Source organism: Mus pahari, chromosome 7 (assembly GCF_900095145.1).
Source record: "Mus pahari chromosome 7, PAHARI_EIJ_v1.1, whole genome shotgun sequence".
NCBI classification, from domain to species: Eukaryota; Metazoa; Chordata; class Mammalia; order Rodentia; family Muridae; genus Mus; species Mus pahari.
Window position 1 is genome coordinate 86,902,221 of NC_034596.1, and position 6,765 is coordinate 86,908,985.

Below are 6,765 nucleotides of genomic sequence, written 5' to 3' on the forward strand. Positions count from 1 at the left end.
ATGTATATAACAATCACTAGGTATTAGCCCACCCTTTTAAGCATTTCTGTAGAAGAACAAAGATGTACTGTCTTTAATGATGTTATATAGACAAATAGATAACTTCTTAATTCTTAATGAAGATCCTATAAGAATTCCTAAAATTATATTAGTAATTATTAAGCTCTTTTACAATAGGACTGCCATTAAGTCCTTTCTGACGTCAAAACTGATGAGAACTCTGCTAGTCTTCACGTGTCAGTCAAGTGTTAATTGCTTCTGAGAGAGCAAGCAGGCATCTAAACATAGAGCACATTCCAAGAGGTTGTAAAACAACCAAAGGTCATAAAAAACAAAACAAAAACAAAATCAAAAACAAAAACAAAACCCCGAGGATTTAGTATAGGTGCAGGGACAGAAGATAAAATCTTGACTGAGTTTATCTATGCAAAACTTCAATGATAGCTTAGTTATGTTTTTTAACTCTCCATGAACCTGTAGAGCTGGTGACAGATGATGAATGTTTAGCCAGATAATTACTGTTAATGGATATGCATGTAAACATTCTCTGTTGTAAACTTATTCAATTTATGGTTTGAATTTATGTGTAAACTTGTAGTGAACTTTTTACCATGTGATCATGTATTCCCTGTAGGATGTATAAGTGCTGAGGACAAAGAGAATGAGAAACCAATCCTCTATTCTTAGAGAACTTTCATAGGAAACATTTTAGAGAGAACTTAGAAATAAAGATTAAAACCACTTTTCTTTCTTTTTTTTTTTTTTAAGGCTTCTTTATTATTATATCTAAGTACACTGTAGCTGTCTTCAGACACCCAGAAGAGGGCATCAGATCTTATTAGGGATGGTTGTGAGCCACCGTATGGTTGCTGGGATTTGAACTCAGGACCTTTGGAAGAGCAATCAGTGCTCTTAACTGCTGAGCCATCTCTCCAGCCCCTTATTTTTTCTTTTAATTGGATATTTTCTTTATTTATATTTCAAATGTTATTCCCTTTCTTGGTTTCCACCCCCAGAAACTCCCTATCCCACACCCCCCTGCTTCTATGAAGGTGTTCCCTCACCCACCCACCCACTCCTGCCTTCCCACCCTGGCATTCCCCTACACTGGGGCATCGAGCCTTCCCAGGACCAAGGGCCTTTTCTCCCATTGATGACCAACAAGGCCATCCTTTACTCCATATGCAGCTGGAGCCATGGGTCCCTCCATGTGTACTCTTTGGTTGGTGGCTTAGTCCCTGGGAGCTCTGGGGGTCTGGTTGCTTGATATTGTTTTTCTTCCTATGGGGTTGCAATCCCCCTCAGCTCCTTCAGTCCTTCCTCTAGCTCCTCCATTGGGAATCCTGTGCTCAGTTCAATGGTAGTCTGTAAAACTACATCTGAGCCTGCCTCTGTGTCTCACATCAACCCATTCCAGGGCAGGAGTCCCCCAGCACCTGGGGAGCTAGGGAATGATGGTGGAAGGAAGCAGCATACGAGAGCAGATCCATAGCCAGGCATGAAGTTGGAGCTGTCTACTAGAACCCAGAATTTCTGAGCAGTAGGAACAAGACCCATCCATGACAAAGTGTCTCAGGTACAGTGAACTGTCACACAGCACAGATGTGGATACGTATTGGAAGGAAGAGCAAGACAGTTTTCTACCCATGACTCCCCTGGTCTCTGTCAGGGGTGAGCTTCCACATCTTTGTCTTTGATTTGCTTTAGATGTAGAGAGGAGAGCCAAGAAGCCCATGTCATCAGATAGCCCAAGAAAAACGTGCAGATAAGAAACACGGCTACAGCTGGGCAGTGGTGGCGCACACCTTTAATCCCAGCACTTGGGAGGCAGAGAGAGATGAATTTCAGAGTTCGAGGCCAGCCTGGTCTACAGGGTGAGTTCCAGGACAGCCAGGGCTATACAGAGAAACCCTGTCTCGAAAAAACAAAACAAACAAACAAAAAACCAAAAAAAACCCCCCCAAAAAAACAAAAACAAAACCGAAAAAAGAAAAAGAAAAAGAAAAACATGACTACAGTGTAAATTGAAAAGAAAACCACGAAACTCCTATGAGTATGTAAAGAAGGTTTCATTTCAGAAAAAACAAAACAAAACAGAACCATATCAAGGAGCAGAATGAAACTCTTTGGAACTGCTGTGCGTTTTAGAATATTTAAGCTACTGAATGTTTTGATTGAGACAGGGACATGTTATGTAGCCCAGGCTGATTCGGGCCTTGCTGAGTATTCCAGGTTGGCCTCCAATTTAGATGCTCCTGGGAGTTTGAATTGTAGGTGTGTGCCACCATGCCTGACCCGACATTTAGATTTGATAGATTATATTGCAGTGGTAATTAAGAACTGAAAGATAATAGAACAATAGTAACATGAAAGAGTCCTGGAAGCAAGGGAATTAAATTGAAGAGCTATCCAATATGATCGTAGGACTAGTAATTGATAACAACAAAGAACAAAATGAAAATATTGATTTAAATTTTATTTATTAACCTAGAGGAAAGACTTGAGACAATCTAAACAAATGTAACAAAACCCCCATAAAGTTTAAAGCAATGGAATTAAAGCTGATATCTATAAAAGGACAAAGAAAATTTGAGCATAGAAATGTTGGTTGTCAGCTGAGTCTGGTACAGGCTTGTATTATTGGCTGCTTTGGACATTGAGGAGGAGGATTCTCAATTCAAATATATCCTGGGGAACTAACTGAGACCCTGTATCAAATATATATATACACACACATATATATGTATCTAAAATCTATCTAAAATATAATATATGTATACATACACATATGTATATACATATATACATACTATACATACATATACCCCATATATACCATATATATAATATAATATATGTATATATAATATAATATAATATACATATGTATATAATATATTTGTGTATATATCTATATATATCACATTGGGGGCATAGCACAGTGGAAGAGCACTTGCTGGCTTGTCAGCATATGTGTATGCCTTAGTTTGGGTTTTACTGGTGTTACTAGACATCATGACCAAGGCAACTCTTATAAAGAACAACACTTAATTAGGGCTGGCTTCCAGGTTCAGAGGTCCAGTCCATTATCATCCAGGAAGGAACATAGCAGCATCCAGGTAGGCATGACACTGGAAAAGCTGAGAGTTCTACATCTTCCAGAGGAAGCTAGGAGCAGGGTGTCCTCAGGCAGCTAGGAGGAGGGTCTCAAAGCCCACTCCCACAGTGATAGACTTTCTCCAACCATACCACACCCTCTCCAACCATGCCACACCTCCTAATAGTGTCACTCCCTGGGCCAAGCACGCTCAAGCCACCACATGAGAGTTACATCCTAAGGGCTGTAAAAGCAAGGAAACAAATTCCCAAATAACCCATGGAAACAGTGCCCCCTAACCAGCAGTGAGTGTGCATGAAATAAGTGCTTACGGAAGTAAGCAAAACATTGTTCTGTATGAAAAACCAGTCAGCAAAGTTGATTCTCAGCACACTGTCGGTGGGAGTGTAAACTGTTGAAACCGCTAGAGAAAATATGAAAGTTCTTCAGAACATTACATCTAGAACTACCGTATGAGCTCACAGATCCACTCTAGATATCTATCCAGAAGAACTGGAGAGAGGTCACTGCAGGGTTAGTCACAACAGCCAAGCTGTGGGAACAACTCCAGAGTCCACTGTGAGTGGGTAAAGAAAATGTGACATAGACAAACAGCGAATTCTGTTGTGCTGTGTTCATCAGCAAAGGCTAATCTGGAGGAGATAAGCCATCCACTGAAGGATGTACATGCTGATGTCAAGAACGCGAGGCATGAAAAACAGTCAAGTGTGCAGATGTGGAGAGCACAGAGGTAACCACCAGGGGCGGCAGGGAAAGGAAAAGTGGGCGTGGCTATCCTAGGGGCCTAAGGTTTCAGTTATGGGAGGGGATTAATCTTGAGATCTGGGTCACAACGCATTACCCGGGGATAGTGCACGCTACATACAGCGAGTTTCAAAGGACAGACCATATGTTAAGCGTTTCTAACCCTAATAGAGAAAAGAACAGAAGCTTCAAGGGATGCAGCAGTTATAAGAACTTCTTGGCGGGAACTACAAGCACATAAAACCTTTTCAGGTGTGAACTGAAGTGGGAGCACAGTCTTGCTAAATACAGCTGGTGAGCACTGATTCCGTCAGAGGGCACAGTAAACTCTGAGCTGCTTGGGGGGGGGGGTGATGTTTGATGAACAAAATGAAACTGTTACAAACCGAGACGATGTAAGCGTGCAACATAATTATAAACACAAGAAGGTTCAGAAGAAAGGACAGCAAATGTCATTTTTTATTTCCTTTTTGGGGAATGTGTGGTATGCGATTACGTGCGTGCATGTTTGTGTGTGCACACGTATATGGAGGCTAGATGGAGGTGGATGTTGGGTATTATCCTTAGTCACTCTCCATCGTAGTTTTTGAGACAAGGTCTCTTATTGAACAAGAAGCTTATCGGTTGTACAGATTGGCTGCCCAGCAAGCTCCAGGGATCTTCCTGTCTTCATTCCTTCCCTCCCTAGCGCTGGGGCTATAAATGTAGACTTCCACCTTGGGCTTTCCCAGGGTGAGTGCTGGATGTCCAAGCTAAGCTCCTCATGTTTATGGAGAAAGCCTTACCCAAAGAGCAAAGCCTCCTGTATCCCTGTCTGGCCTTGAACTCATTATGTAGCTAGGGATGACCTTGAACTCCAGATCCTTCTGCATAAACCTTCCAAGTACTGAGATTACGGGCCACACACAGGTTTATACCGTGGGAGGAGGGAGCTCAGGGCTTTGTGTGTGTTAAGTAAGAACTCTCCAAAGTGTCACCAGGAAATGTGACTCTGAGTGAAGAGTCCTTACCAAAATAACTAGAATTCACAAAATACCAACTCTAGTGTTTCAAATGCAACTCTAGTATTTTAAAAACTCGCTTCTTAACTGTAGAGGTATCTTTTAAATATTAAAATGTGGGGAAGCATGTATTTGAAACTCAACAGTTTCTTTAATGTTACTGGAATTTCTTTTCTTTTCTTTTTTTTTTTACTTCTTTTAAAGCCAAAGTAAATTTAAAATCAGTATCTTTTTTTTTTAAATGAAAACTGCTTATATAAGTATAAGCTATTTTTTTGTACATGAAATTTCCTTCCCCCCTTTTGCTCTTATCTTTATTGCCATACTGAACTATGAAAAGCTATGTGGGATCATTTCAGTCTAATATGAACAGGAATTATTCATGGTTTAGATTCTTGCCTATTACATTTGACTTGGTGATTTTTCTGCACTAAAATATTTATAATAGAATGTATTTGGGTGTGTGTGCATGCATGTGCTCGGGGAATCCAAGGCTAATATTCATTGTCTTCCTCAATTGCTTTTCCACGTGAGTTTTTTTTTTTTTTTTTTTTTTTTTTTTTTTTTTTGAGTCAGGGTCTGCTACTCATTCTGTAGCCCATAAGCTGGCTGGACTATCTGGCCAGTAAGTCCTAAGCATCCTTCTGCCTTCATCTTTGCAGGTCTAGTTACTGGGGATCTAAACTCAGGACCTCGTGCTTTGGCAGCACAAGCTTTAACTATTGTACAATTCCTCCATTCCTAGGAATGCATTGTTCACACACACAAGGAACTTAAAAACACAAGCCTTCTTCCAACAAAACAAAACAAAACAAAACAAAACTGGACATGGTGGTACACACCTGTAATACCAGTGCTTGAGGAGTTGAGGCAGGAGGATCAGAAACTAAAGTCATTCTTGGCTATATAGTGAGGTTAAGGCCAGCATTGGCTACAAGAGACTCTGTCTCAAACAGAACAAAACAAGTATACAAACCAAAACCAAAACAAAATGTTCCTCAAACACCAAAAAACAAAGACAAGTAAATATATAAATAAGCACTGGAAATGATCATGAGTGGTGAGTGGCGATGAGTGGTGGCCAGGTCTGGAAAGGGCACAACTGAATAACTATTAGGTTTCTTTTTCACCTGTCCCTTTAGTTTGCAAAAATTATTTGAATAGCATGCTGGGGAGACAGTTCTGTGGGCAAGGGCCCTTTATGCCAAGCCCCATAACCTGAGTTCAAATCCCAGGGACCACATTGTGGAAAGAAAGATCTGAATCCTGCAGCTGTCCTCTGATTACCACTCACATGCTATGACATACTTGCACATACATGCAAACATGCACATACACTCAAAACTGTTAAAAATTGTAGATAGAAAAAATAGAAAGATATTTAGAGTATCTGTTTTATACCAATTGGACTGCAATCATGTATCCAGGCCGCTTAAGATACCCAAGCAGCAGGTTGTAAAGGTGAGTGACGAGGCAGAGTGGTCTCCTGGATCTGTAGTAGTTAGTGGGCTATGTGGCAGGCTGGCGTGGCACATGGCCACGCTCAGGTGGTCGAAGAGAAAATTGACAGTGTCTGTTAGTAACTCCAGGCTTCTTTCAAGGGTCTGTGAGAAACGAGAGAACAGCGAGACCCATTCATCATTGCACACCCGTAACGGTGACCCACTCAGTGTTTTCTTGCAAGCCTAACACCTAGTAAAGTCTGAGAATGTTTATAGGTGTTAGTTTTTTCCCATTGAGCCAGGATGAAATTTTTATTCTACTTATTAAGCATCCAACCAAGATGGAAGTATGTTCATGAGAACTAATGAAACAATAATAATTTGTTTTTGTTTTTTTTTTGTTTTTTGTTTTTTTATTTTCTTTATTTACATTTCAAATGCTATCCCGAAAGTTCCTTAT